Raw genomic sequence first — 15,044 nt, 5'->3', positions numbered from 1 at the left:
TTCCCTTGTCAGTCGAGAATTTTGTTGGACATCAAAAAGCGCCGAGAATCTCTACGCCTTTTTGTGTCTAAAATAATATACGAAGCGTCGAAATTTGCAGTAGTTGGCGCACTTTCTCGACTTTGTCGACGCTTTTTAGTGTCTAAGACCATTAAATTGGTGACGCTTTTTAATGTCTAGAGTTTCAAATAATTTGATATTCAATATTTTGGGACGCTTTTTCCGTCTATATTTTCTGTGTTGGGGACGCTTTTTCTTGTCTATAATCTTTAAAAAAATATGTCTAAAATATATTTACCAAAAAACATGCATCTCAATAAAAAAAAATTACCAAAAAACATATTTCATACCAAAAAGGTATTACTAGTACAACCAAAATATGTATATATACAAAACAAATTGGGCCAAACTTCTTTTTATTTCATATAGGTATGTTATAGTATATGTACAATCTCATAGTAATGAATTTTTTATTACAACAGATAATATTCCAACTCATACTTAATTCGGGACTAGTTGTAGTGGAACAAATCTGCTCTCTTTTTCTTCTCAAAAAATCTTCAATCAATCTCCAATTTAGTTGCTCCTTAATATGTTTGCAAGAGGGCATAAAGCAAAGTTCATCATGAATGGAGGAAGAAGGGAAACTTTAGAGTGGAAGCAACTGCCCTTGAAGGTTATCTGATGCACAAAAAAAATATATATAAATAAATAAAAAAAAACAGTTTAAAGAATCAAAAATCTTATACGGTTATACCTGTTATCCTCAAATAGAAATAACTGCATCAAAAAAAATTTGCCACACTTAGATACAAAGAATGAAAATAAGGATTGGGTATGTTGATTACTAACCTTGATAGGAGAGATTGTATATAATTCACATGTCAGAACACCTAGTGACACTTCCACTTTTCCATTATTTGGAATTTTGGTGATGGTTTTAGTAGTGCATCATGTAATTCGGAGAATTATTAGTAGTCAAGCAACTACTTGAACATATCAGGAAGGTTTATTAGGCGATGCTAGACTGCTAAGTTTAAATGACAAGTTTACCAGAATTGAAAGCATAAACTGCACAATCTCCTTGCCGGGTATCACCAACAACCTTTCCAAGGAATTCGACATCATTGGGCCTGATTTGGCCTGAAATAATTCCTGGTATTGAAGTATCAAGAATATTATCTTTCAATGGCCAACTCCCTACTCCTTAACAGTTAATCACTTTGGTAATGCCAGATAACTTGTTCAAATTCCATATCTTCATTAATCTATCAAGTAGCAAGAAACGAAGAGAAATCATAATAAATTAGAAGTTATTCATGCAATTTGGACTAATTTATCGGGACAAAATTTTACCTTATTCCATCCATAACAGGACCTTTGAATAAGCAGTCTCGTGTATCTGCCTCAGAATTGAAGATTGAACCATCAAACAAGCTTTTTAAGAATTTTGAATTCATGGGAAGGAAGCAATTGACCCAATATTCCTTCCTGGACATTCTCCCATGTATTCCTTGACACCACTAGCCGCATGTGAGCCTAGACCCACCTTTCCAGCAATAGTTTCTTTATAATGAAATGAAGTAAAGGATTTTAAAGCTCTCACGCACTTGTAAAACAATTTAAGAATCCTACACCAAAACAAGGTAGAGGAACAGATGCATCAATGCTTGGTATATAAATAAGAAATAGAACTTTATCAGTAGTTCTTAAAATGGCAGCCCCGCTAACAAAGTAACAATGAGTTGTAGAAAATTTTCAATTTAAGATAAATACCTAACTTATTGGTGTATGCTTGCCTAACATAAAATGACTTTCATGATATTCCAAAGTAAAAGCAAGCTATAAAAGCTCGTTCAATAATGTTCTTTTGGCCATTGACTTCAACATTACTAAAGCATTCATGCTTTAATTTTGTTAGGCAACATAGAATGCACCACTATTTCATATAGATAAAAGGAAGCATTTAGATAATATTCTAGAATTTAAATATCATCCTCGTGCAATATGGCCATCTCTATGCAAAATTGGGAACAATTTTATATCCTTAATATCGAGATTAGAGTGCTTTGACCCTCATCATCACTTGAAGAATCATCATCACTATCCTTTCTTCTTTTTTTTCTTCTTTATGTTGTCAAGTATTAGTTTAAATAAAGCCTCGAATCTAGCACTAGTCTGACCATTTAGTTGTTTTGTTCTCTAATAAAGTTACTCACATTTCTAATGGAAATCATCCACAAGTTATTTTATTTAGCAATTCCTCTACCTAGCAGTCACATTCAAGTGAAAAATAAACACAAGAAAAACAGTAGGAGGAAGAAACACATGGGCAATAAAGAGTGCAACAAATGGAAAAAAATTACAGAACAACCCTAAGCCAAACAGCAAAAATAAACAAATTCGAACTAAAACAGACCAGTCCAAATAAAATAGCCCAGTTAAATAGCAAATAAACTCCAAAAATTCTGAAATTTTAAAGGCAGAAAGAAGACAAAAAAAAACACCCATATTCAAAAAAAGAATCACCAAAAAAGCTTCTCTAACGAAGGAGAACGAGCCCAACAAAGTCAGCACTCACAGCAGCTCCTTCGAAAAACTAACACTGCAATTTGTGATAGAATTATGAGACTAAAAACAATGTGATTATGCTCATTCAAAAACATGAAAACAAAAGGCTAATTTTCAGAATTGAATTAAAACAGAAGCACAAAATGAAACATAACAATACAGAAACCCTAAAATCCCATTAATTACTCATGAATCTAACCCATATCTAAGCATAATTCTTGAGATTGTTGAAAAATAGAACTTAAAAAACAAATCACAAGATTCAATTTGGAAAAAATTTTGAATCCCAAAAACAAAGGATGTATCTTTATATTATCGATCGGCACTGAGAGGGCGACCATAGATTACAATCTAATTGGGTCAAGATCTAGCAATTGATTCAAAGAGAGACAAAGATCTGAATTTTGAAATGATGTACCTCAATTCGAATTTGAATATGATAAGGACAAAGATCTGAATTTGAAATTGATGTACCTCAATTCGAAATAACTTCAAAGAGGAGCAAAAATCTGAATTACAAAATGATAGTCCTCATTTTAAAATTACTGCGAGAAATACGAAGATCTGAGTTTGGAATCAATAGTTCCATAAGTGTCTTTGTAGAATTATGATTGAAAGAGAGAAGAATAGTTAGGTTTACAATTAAACAGGAAGACTAGAGGTTTTTGTGTTTGTGTTCGGCGGTTTCATTTTCCCTTAATTTTACAATAGTGGGTTTTACAGTCACGTGTAGGGCACATGTTACTCTTTCTCGACGCTTTAAACCGCCGAAAATTAATTTCGACCCAGAAAAGCGTCGAGATAATGCGCATATTATATTTAATAGTTGTCTCTCCTTGTCCGGCGTCGAGGGTCCAGCGTCGAGAAAATACTCTTTTTGTAGTAGTGTCATTAATCGCCCACAAAAAAATGACCTTGATTAGGGATAATTTTCGATTTAAATATTTAATGTTCACATAATAGGTGTTTATTTATCGAAGACATTGTCTTGATACCCTATTTTGAATATTCTTTAAAATCGAATGGACTCATTATTTAATTTTAAACCACAATTAAATAGTTTTATGGAATATTTAGAAAAATTTATTCCACTATGAAACTTCACAATGTTTCATTTTATGATAAATGGTTTTCCCCAATGTTTTAAGAGCGGTACTCTTCATAAAACATTTATAGAAATCACACCCATATCTAATATGCTTGATTTCTTTCACGCAATTTGTGAATGTTGTCGTTCACTTATTGCATAGGTTTAGTTATACTTACTTTGCAAATCTTAGCATCTTCATTATCGACCATTTCCATAATAAGATGATAAAATTTTGAGAGTGTTAATGAATTACATGTGATTTAGGATTTATTGTCCAAGCAATGGCTCCCACTCATTTTCATCATGATTGGCGACCTTCAGCTTGCAACCTACAATCATCAACGTTCAACAACGAACTTTCATTTAACATCTTCTTTACTATTGCCTTTTAAGGCAACAATTCTCATCATATACTTTAGTAGACTTCTTGATGATGCCTTGCTTGGGTTTCACTCCCAACGGCTCACAATGATTTGAAATACCCTAATCACTTGTGATCATGGAAGTTTACCTTAAATTTTTGCACATTATACATGGATGCACATCCATGTTACAATTTCTCAAGCCACGACGCTTCTTACCACGTGCTTACAAATGGCTTCCTTATTAAGGATTTCATCCTTATTTAAGGTTTGTGCTTGCATCATCAATGCTCAAATTATATTTGTTTCCATGCGTCAAGAACTCATCCTCTAACTCATCCAAGTGTTTTGGATGTTCTTGACTATAATCTAATACTTAGATTCAAGTTGATTGGTACTATATACGTACTTCACATGCACTAACAAAGTAAGTCGTGTGACGATAGCATATCATAGCTTTACATGATGGATTTAATTGTAGAATGTTTCTAAATTTTTATCCCATTAATTTGGCATTTTAGCTCATTCAGTTTCACTGAGTCTTTGCTAAATTGTTCGCTATGTGATATGGTTGAAAGTCTCTTACTAGATTCTTTCTTGTTTGACATAGTATTTAGCCTAGCTTATACTTAGTTCAAACATTTACTTAGTTTTATACATATGGGTCAAAAGCCTTTCAAAGTCCTTTATGTTTAATATGGTAAATTCCTTTACTGGTTTAAACATTTAATTAAGTCTATACCATAGTACTTAATTCCCAATATATATACTAAGTATCGCCTTTATCTTGTTCCATTGTCAAAATACTTTCAAATCTAAACATGTAGCATTTGATAGTTGTTTCACAATAGAGTTCGTAAACTTCTCGTTGGACCTTTACTTTTGCTCCCACTAAACTTCTTATTCATCAGAATTTCTATTTTTCTCCATAAGCCAATCCTCTTATGAACTTTATGAGAAAACACGTTCCAATTCCTATATGCAATGCTTCCTTTAATCCCATGACAGATTCCTTGAGCTTGCTTTCAAATCTAGCATTATTTAGATTTTCAAAACCCTTAGACTATTCCATAGTCACTTCCAAAATCCTATTTTGGGAAAGCAGTTTTGGTATCTATTTTGCCATATTTCATATGTGCAATTTTGCTAGATCAATCACGAAAAGACTTAAGCATTCCGATTGGTGAATAGGTTTTTTATTAAAATCAACTCCGTGAATTTAATTGTATCCTTTACATCTAATCTAGCTATGTATGCATATACATTTCCACATTTGTTAGTTTTCTCCTTGAAAACTTATTTGCAATCGATGGGTCTTTCACCCTTCAGGCAAATTAATCAAGTTTCAAACATGATTTTCAAACATGGGGTCTGTTTCGGATTTTCATGGCCTTTAACCATTTTTCGGAATTTGGATTTGTCGTAGCTATGTTACAAGGAATTATTCCTTTACTATCTAATAGTAAATAGTATGCTTGTAAGTCTTAGGTTTATTTCTAACTTAATAGAAAATTTACAAGATTCAACCCAAACCTTTGGTGAATTCTAAACCTTTACAGGGCAATTGCATCAACCACTGAGTTTCAAGGCGCTTCCAAAGCCCTTTTATTATGTTGATCTTACTCCAACATTTTTGATGTTTTGTGAATAATGAATTCTCTTTTAAGGCACTTGTAAAGTCCTTTTGAGTATTCTTGATCAAGCATTCTCATGAAGTCCTTTTAAGGTCTTCCGACATTCTCAGTTTTAGTTTGTTGCTAAGCTCGATTGTCATTCAGTTCATTTTCCTCCCACTTGTCATTTTGGAAATGTGTTACTTTCCATAAAGACACCACTTAGAGCAACAAACACTATGTTCTCAATTAGGTTATGGAGGTAATGCCCGTGGTCTCACTTAAATGCTTACAAAGAGACATGTATATTGTCTTCGGGTAAAAGTTCATTGTAAAACAAACAGTTAGCTCCCACTTGAGCTATTTTAGCCTTTAATGAGCCATTAAGCTCCCACTCAACCACCTAGATCTTGCTAAGCCGGTGAGCTCCCACCGAGTCACTTAGCTCCCACTAAGCTAGTGAACTTCCACTGTGGCTAAGAGTTTTAGACATATACTTGAAAAGACATTTCGAAGATAATTCTATCCATAACTGAATATGGCGTCCTTTCTTAGCTTCGACATTTTGTTTAGTGTAACATTAGTCCTTCGTGCAAATCTTAAGAACTTTATAGGAAGGGATGTGATCCATCATTGTTTGAGTCATTTTTAAATGGCATCGAGGTCTTTCACTATGTTCTTTGTGGAGTTATTTATGAAAATTTCAATTTCAGAACTTTGTGATGGTCATGCTTGGCTCAAGCAAACATCGCTTGATCTAATCTAGACGTTTTGATATCGTTCTAAGTCGATTTTGTAATTCACTGAACTCATGAGCTACTCATGTCAAGTTTGTTCACATTTGATGAGTATAGTCATATCCTTTCAAATTCTTTGTGAAACATTGAAGTAATTGAATCCTCTTTAGCCTTTGGAGTCAATTGTTTATACTAAGAACAATAGCACTTTGCTTTGTCGGTTTCAAAAAGTAAGACTTTCTTGTCTTAGAACGATTTCGAATCGAGCAACTATCAAGAGCCTATCTAATAGAGACTTGAGTACATTCTTGTTGATGTGACATTGTTAAAGATGTTCCGAACGCAAATCATGCGCATGACTTGAACTTAGTGAGTTTACCATGTTAGGGAAATGTTTGTTTATGATCAAGCATTCTTGACTCAACGCTTGGATAACCATGCCATTCAAATAAATTTGCAACTATTGCTCCTTTACTTTGAATGTGAGTCTTTCCGTGTGTGAACGGATCATTTGCTGATTATGGAACATAATAATAACCATTATTCGTTCCAACCTTTTTTCTTAAAAGGTCTTTAAACAAAGCATACGATCTTACAATTTATGTAGCTCTTGTTGCTTCATTCTAAGCTTGTAAGTCGATAACTTAGCTTAACTTCAATAGTTTGAGGTCACTTTAAAAGTGGAACACTCAATCAGTATCCGATACTTGTGAAGATAACGAGCTGCTAAGTTAACTACAATAACATGAACTCATGTGTTGAAATGGAATCTTATTTCTTTTCTTCGTTCCTTGTTTCCTATATTTCTTATCATACAATATCTCATGACCTTACTTTAAGAACCATTTCTTTAAGTACCTTGACTTTTATACTTTGTTAGGCATAATTAAGCATCTAATGCACCGTAAAACAAAGTTCCATCTTTTCCTTTAATTCACACTTAAATTACTACATCGATGAGTTGGTTGTCAAATATTCATAATTTGAGTTTGGAACTCAATACTTCATGTTTTATCAAAACTACCTAGTATTTTGAATACATGATGTCCAACCGTCCTTTCGGACTTTGTTATAAAAGTCATTTATGAGAATTGTATTTTAGAAATGCTTTTCCTTTCTCTGAGAACTATCCTCAAAGATTTCCTTTACCAATCATGGAAACAATATTATTTGATTTAGAATACTATAAATATAAGTGCAAAGTATAACCATTTATCAAGAATATAATAAGTTTGAAATTTAAGAGCATTCATGCAAACTTCAATCTTATTAAACGTCTTATCCACGCATTAAATTTGTCCCTATTTGGCGAGAATAAGTCGATTCCAAGATCCAAAGAAACAAAGAGTGGTTAAGCATGATTTGGCTTGTCTTAACACTCAATCTTCTAAGGTAAGCAACTCTTTGCTAATGGCTCCAAGCCACTCTTGGTTAGATTATCGTCGCATCTAATGCTCTCATGACAATTTATCTCTTTAGCCCCGACATGTATGGACTCCATCACTCATATCGTTGAGTACAACCAAAACCAACATGCACACCTGGTGTGCTTTACAATCCTTGGAGTAGTGATTGTACCTCTCTTTGGCGTAGCCCACCATCACACTCATTCGGTGTGCAAGTGTTGTTTTGGAAAGGAAATTTTTACTCAATATTATTAGGGACATAGGTTTTCTATGTTGGTTGATTTAAGTGAACTTAATTAATCATCACAACATAAAGAAAGCCTAAACATGCATCTAACATATCATTCATATATAAGCACTAGCATAAATATAAAGCATAAGTATAAGATGCATATTGGCAACTAGCATGACCCCTTGAAATCTTCAAGTCTTCAAAAGGTCTTCACTTGCAATTTCAAGGCTTCGTCTTCCAAGAAACTCCGTCTTCACGACTTAACTAAACTATGCAAGCTAGTATCTACGATTAGGACTAATCTAAATATTAAGGTAAAAAAATACTCAACGGTGCGTAGACCGTATTTAGATATACAAAAGTACATCACGGCACGTAGTCCGTATTTTCTATCCTAATCGGGTCCCACTAGTTTCCATTTCATAAAACCTGTGAGAGAATATATATTCCATTCATCCATTCACTATTTGTGAATGGATCATGCATTTTACAACAACAAACAAATAATAATGCATTAAACAAACGCGCGCACTAGTAACTAATCTAGGTGGTTAATTCGATTAACTCGCCTAATTAAAACTAGTCAAAGTTGTTTAACCGATCATGTAATTGACGTAATTAATAATTGAAGCTCCCACTAAATTCTGTATCCATCTTAATTAATCCAATTAATTAAGCCGGTAGAACCCAAACTTGTCAAAATAAATTTTGCCAATGCCGCTCAAAACCGAGGCCTAGCCTCCAAATTTTTAATGAAAATAAACTAAATTAATTAAAATAAATAAAACGGAAAAATTGCAAAATAATTGCCAAAATACATGTGCTAATTAAGGGGTGGTGTGCATGGCTGTGACACATGCCAAGCGTCACACCCATAGCTTAATATACAGCATACGCTTCGACTCTTCTACGAGGCGAGCGAGGAAGTGAGCCACGGGGCCACATGAGCTTGCTAACCATGTGCACCATGCCGCATTTACCACGGCATAGCCCCAACACATGACGGATGCACCAAGTAAAAAAACACGATGCACGTGCACCATCACCCGCACCACAACAGCCCTCACAGCACACACCACATCACGCACGCACGCACCAAGCCATGGCAGCGTGTTGCTGCTGCTGTGACGCTGATGTTGTGCTGCTGCTTGCGGCTGTGCGCACAAGCCACGGCAGTGGATGCACGTAACACCATAGCAGCCCCTTGGCAGCCACATGCGGGCTGCTATGCAACCGGGGTAGCCAAGGGTGCTTCCGCTTTGGTTTTGCATGCCATAGCCTCGGGATTTGATCCCAAATTTTGCGTGACTTTATAGTTAATTCTAAATTAATTTTAGAACTAATTCAATGAGCAAAATTGAAAATTTAAACAAGTCTAACTTAAAATAAAATTTTCAAAGTGCATCTAACCAAAATAATTCCCAAAAACCATTCTTTAATTAAATTGGTTTAACTTGGTGCAACAAAATAAATAAGGCATTTTCTCATTATTAATTTAATCAATTTAAATTAATCTTGAGATTTTGAAAAAGTAAGAGGGAGTTGGAAAAATATGAACTTTAATGTTCAAATGAAAAATCCCACTACTAACATTTGTGAATCCTTGAAAAAATTATATCTTCCAATATGAAGATAAACAAATTTCTATCACAAAGTTTGAAACTTTATGTTTCCAATCAACCAAAAATGATTAAAACAACAAAGTTCAACATAAAATTCATGTAATTTATTAGCTTTTAAAGTTTCAATCACTTAACATAATTAAAGATTGAATCTTTAGCACTTTAGAAGCCTCAAAAAACAAAGTTCTCACACTTAATGCAATTAATTTGCAATTAGGTGAAAAATAAAACCAAGCTTTCAAACACAAATTACCACCAAGTTATCATGCCTAAAGAGATTTAAAATTGCATATAAAATATGTATTGAACCAATTACATAACCACCGTAAATATGCAATTAATTTTCAAGGTTAGAAAGACTTAAAATTTTTCATAAAAACGAAAAACCCCTCGAAAAATGCATTTCTGGTCATTTTCTGGCTAAAAACCGAGTTCTATAAGGGTAAAACCATTTTGAGAACACCTTTTCCACACAAAATTAACTATTTTTGGGTCGAAATTTGGGTTCAGGAGCTGAAGTCAGCTCTAATACGAGGTTAAAATAGATAATACGAGCTACTAATCTAATTAGCAACTCAAACCAAAAAAATTAAGCCATAAAAAATACCTTGAAAAAAAATATGAAAATTGAAAAAAAACGAGCGAGGCTCCGATACCGCTGTTGGGGTTTGGTGAGTTCGACTCACCGCGAAACCAACCCCGACCCAAGGAACCACTCGCAATTAATAAAACCATAAAGCATAACAAATAATCACAAAAGGGTAAAATCGGAATTTACCTTTAAAGCGTGCTTCACCCTCAAGGACGGGTTCTTACTTGAAAGCTCGAGCTCCAAAAATACGCGAGCCTCCAACGGAACTCCACCCGCAAAAACTACTAGCAACTTTTAGGTCTGTTATCTCGAGGTTACCGAGGTCCGACCAAAACCCGAGTATTATGTGAGTTTAAGAGTTTTTGCTAATGCAATGTTCTATTGAAATCCTACTCAAGCACTCTTCCCATAAACCCAAGATGGGTATTTATAGGCAAGAGGGAGAGTGGGAATTTCTATCCCATCAATGTGGGATCATGAAATTCCTCAATTTATTTTAAAGCTAAAATAAATTAAATAAGCAAGGAAGTAATAAATCAACAAGTGTCATCATTGTTTGTAAAGGGAAGTGAGGACCGCTTGGAGAGAAGGGGACCATACTTGCTCCCCACTCCTTCCTCTCCTTGTGCCACTTGTCCCTCACACTTGAGGACTCCCTCACATGCACTCCCATGGACCACGGCCCTAGATACCCGGCCCAGCCAAGCCTTGCACATGCGGGCTGCTTGCTGCCAGCCTCTTCGGCCAACTCGCCTACGCACGCTTGTGCGGGCTGCTGCTGCCGAAGGCTATTGCTAGCAAGCCTCGCACATGTGCGGGCTACTAGCTGCAGCGTGCCAGCAAGCCACGCATTATGTGCGGGCTGCTAACCGTAGCTTGCTAGCAAGCGTCGCACATGGTGCGGGCTGCTAGCTTGCCTAATCCTTATCAATTGGGGTTCCGATGCTAGGGGTATTTTGGTCATTGTTGATTTTTTACTAATTTTGCCGTCTCATCTTATAATTTTTTTTATTCGACTTTCGACGCTCTAAGCTCGAATTTCCGACGTCCAAATATTTAATACTCGGGCGACGAATTAATTTCTTCTGAATTAATTCGTCGAGTCGGTTCGTTTACTACTAAGGGTGTGACCCGAAGTGTTCAGTCAAGATTAAGCTGTAATATTAATTATGCATTAATATTACTGATCGAAAGCGGCCTCCACCTAGGTATTTCGATCACTTGACTATACTGAATATATTAGCTTTCTAATAATTCTGAACCCACTATCAGAATAATACGCTTGTTCGAAGGACACCATTCCATTCAAGTTTAAACAGATAAAAGAGTTAAGAAACGCGTATCTTGCACTGTCGAGCACACGTCTCTAAAGGTAACCGATTTATTGCTTTGTTTTTGTGATAACCTTCCTCAAGCTAGGGAACGTTATCCTGCTGCTTAAATGATCTTCCCCAAGCTAGAGGATACCGCCTAGGACTGCTACGCTTGTAACTTCCTCCAATTTTCGTCGTGATAGTCTTCTGCAAGCTAGAGAACACTATCAAAGATTGCTTCGCTTGAAACGATCATTTACCGCCTTGTGACCATCTTCCGCAAGCCAGGGAATATGATCAAAGATAACTTCGCTTGAAATCACATCCAGTTGTTTGTGACAACCCTCTGCAAGCTAGGGAATGTTATCAAAGATATCTTCGATTGATGTCATCTCTAGTGGTTGCGATAATATTTCGAAGAAAATTACTGAAGATCAACGCTTGTCAATCCTTAAAAGCTCGCTTGAACTTTGCTCCTACTATGCCAGTACGTCGGCGCTTTTGCTGCTTGTGAACCATTATGTCTGTGCCTCTGCTGTTTATGAACCATTATGTTGGTGCCTCGAATGAGCCAATGCTTAGGCTCTTTAAGCTAAGTGAGACGATCATTTATCAGGTCGATCACTTAATGTGATTGTAATCGAGTTGATTACTAGATCATGTCAAGTTGCTTAGAGGAACTAACTAGCGTACCAAGGAACCCAAACTGCTGCACGAGGTCCACATAACCATATTACATGGCCACACATTTTTTCGCTGTACCAGCGCCTGCTGGAAGGACTTGTCGCCGCTCTTTTTGCTTGTCGCCAGACAACGGGCTTGTCGCCAAGTGACAATTTCGTCGTCAGGCGTTGCACTCGGGATTTTCAGATAAATCCTCTTTCCTTATGTTGCTGCTGTTCATTGCCTGGTTTCGCTCCGAACCTTTAACTTGGTTGTTTCCTTTCAACCAAATTTGCTTAAATTAAAGCTCTTCATCTCTAATTTGTAAGTTTTTCTTAACCCCCTCTTATCCCTAGAAGAATCTCATGCATTTATATTCGCGGTTTTTTTGAAGAAAAAAATCCGAGAATATTCTTACTCGTTTGCTCTTTGGATTTTACCTGTATTTATACTTTTGACTATAGGACTTTGCTCATCTCTTTAATTATCTTAGGACTGTCTTAACGCTCAATTAAGATTTAATATGTTTTTAGCACTTATGATTTGTCATGACTCGACTCAAAGTGTTTAACACATGCGTTAGACTAAACTCGAGATGATATGACACGACATGACTCAACGTACATGACTCGTGTGTGCACAAAAACCAAAAAAATTTTGTCTTTTTTTTTTTGTTGAGGGTCCCGAATTTTCCCAAAAAAGAAGACACAAAAAAGAAGTTTTTGAAGGTGCATGTTGAATGAGCTTAGCCAAGTATATGCATTTGATGCTGTCTCTCAAGGTGCAAAGGTTAATTGATTCTAGGCTATCCTAGTAGACTCAATAATGACAGTATGTAGGTAACTTAGGCACAAAGGCTAAGCACTTCATTCTTCGTGATGCGATAACGATTACAAGTGATGAGATATTTTGATATGACAAGGCATGCTTCAATGTCGTGTTAAGATTTCATGACAGAGGGTTCCTAAGGGGAAGACTATTTGGTCATGTATCTGTGCAGTGTGTGAAAGTGACACTAAGGTTAGGCTGCAAGGGCTAAGTGCACTACTAGAAAACAGTCAAATAGCGACGGAATGGTTCCGACGGACACTAAATTCCGTCGGAAAAAATGAATTTTCTGACGGATTTTAGTTTCGTCGGAATTTTCCATTTCCGACGGATTTAAAGTCCGTCGGAAATTTCCGACGGATTTTTCGTCGGAATATATTTTAAAAAAAAAACATTTTTTTAAAAACCCTAAACGCTGCCTCCGCCTCTTTTTTCTTCATTCTCCCTTCTCTCTCCTCTTCTCCTTCTCTCAGCCGCTCTTCTCCTTCTTCTCCTTCTCTTCTCCTTCTCCTTCTCTCTCTTTATTTCTGCTCCTTCTCTTCTTCTTGCTCCGTCTGTTCACTTTCTTCATCTCTCTCTTTCCTCTTCTTTCCCCCTTTTCGACAAAAACCAACAACACCACAATCACCAACAACACCACAATCACCAACAACACAACCACAATCACCAACAACACCACCACAATCACACCAAAATTGGTCAAGGGTTTCGCCCTTTCTCTCTCTTCTCATGATGAATAAAGCAAACTAAAGGTTTTGAGGCCAAATTCGTCCATTTAAAGCCTAGATCTAGACTTTAAATGGCCGAATTTGGCCTTGTTAAACCGTTTCCATGGTGAGATGCGAAGCATATTTCAATTTAAGGTATGTTTTATATTTTAAATTTTCGATTTTGTTTCTGTTTTTTTTTATTATTATTTTTTGGATTTCGATGGTGGTGGTGGGTGTGGCTTATGTGCATGCGTGTGGTGGCTGGAGATGGTTGTGGTGGCTGTGGGTTTGGGATATGGGTGGAGAGAGGGGCGGCCTGAGTGGTGGTGTGGTTTGGGTTACAGTGATTGATGGTGGCTGGGTTTAGGGTTAGGGTGAATGGTGGTGTGGTTCGGGTTGCGGTGATTGGTGGTGTGGTTTGGGTGGGATAGTTTAGATCTGGGCTTAGGGTTAGTTTGGGGGTCAGTGGTGGACTGGTGGTGTTAGTGGCGGTGGTGGTGTGGTTAGGGTTAGGGAGCCAGAGCTGGATGTAGCTGATGTGGGGGGTAGTGGCGCCGTGGCGGTGTTGGTATGCTAGGGCTAGGTTGTAGGTGGGTAGTGGGGTGGTGGATCTGGTGTAGGTGGCTGGTGGGTAAGGTTCTGGTGTGGTTGGCTGGTTGTGTGAGGTGGTGTGGGGTGACGGCTTGCGGTGGTACACCATGGCGGTGGCCTTTTTTTTTGTTTTTTTTAAAGCATTTTCCGACGGAAATTCCGTCGAGAATTTACGACGGAATTCAATTCCGTCGAAATTTTCCGAGGGACTTTGTCGGGCTTGAAAATACTCTCGGCGGACTTAAATCCGTCGGAAATTCCATCGGAAAACCCATTTTCGACGGAAATTCCGTCGGAAAAGGGTGTTTTTCCGACAACCGGTTACGACGGAATTCCGTCGGAAATGGGTTTTTCGACGAAAATTTTCCGTCGCAATTAACATGTTTTCTAGTAGTGGTGTGTGGAAAATATATTGAAAAGAGTCAAATGATGGTAACTCTTAGGCTGGGTAAGCTAATGATGTAAGGATCAAGCCCCCAAGTCTAACTCTAAGTAAATAAGGATGAGCATAGGAGATCCCTTGATATGATCATGATGTGTGAATGTGAATGTGAATGCATTTTTATTACGGCCACACCCCTTTGTGAGGTTGCCTATGTATCCGTTAGGAATCAGGTCGAACATAGGTCTAGTCGAACCTCGCACAAGTGTGTGTATACCTTAAAAAGGTCTTTTTTTAAGGGTTGTAACGTGGTTAGGCTAAAGGTTGAAGAA

The 15,044-nt window shown here is 36.7% G+C and overlaps 1 long non-coding RNA gene across 1 annotated transcript; it reads right to left on the bottom strand.

Annotated features, from left to right (window-relative positions):
* Positions 1-339: 339 nt before the first annotated feature.
* On the bottom strand, positions 340-1,628 carry LOC145556079 (uncharacterized). The gene is made up of 3 exons (XR_014091727.1): positions 1,357-1,628; positions 853-1,155; positions 340-681 (listed from the first exon to the last, which is right to left on the bottom strand). It is a non-coding gene; the product is annotated as an uncharacterized LOC145556079 (long non-coding RNA).
* Between the last annotated feature and the right edge of the window lie 13,416 nt (positions 1,629-15,044).

This window comes from Chenopodium album, chromosome 8 (assembly GCF_948465745.1).
Source record: "Chenopodium album chromosome 8, dcCheAlbu1.1, whole genome shotgun sequence".
NCBI lineage: Eukaryota > Viridiplantae > Streptophyta > Magnoliopsida > Caryophyllales > Amaranthaceae > Chenopodium > Chenopodium album.
Note: the sequence above shows the minus strand (reverse complement) of the source record. Positions and strands in the feature narration are given on the sequence as shown.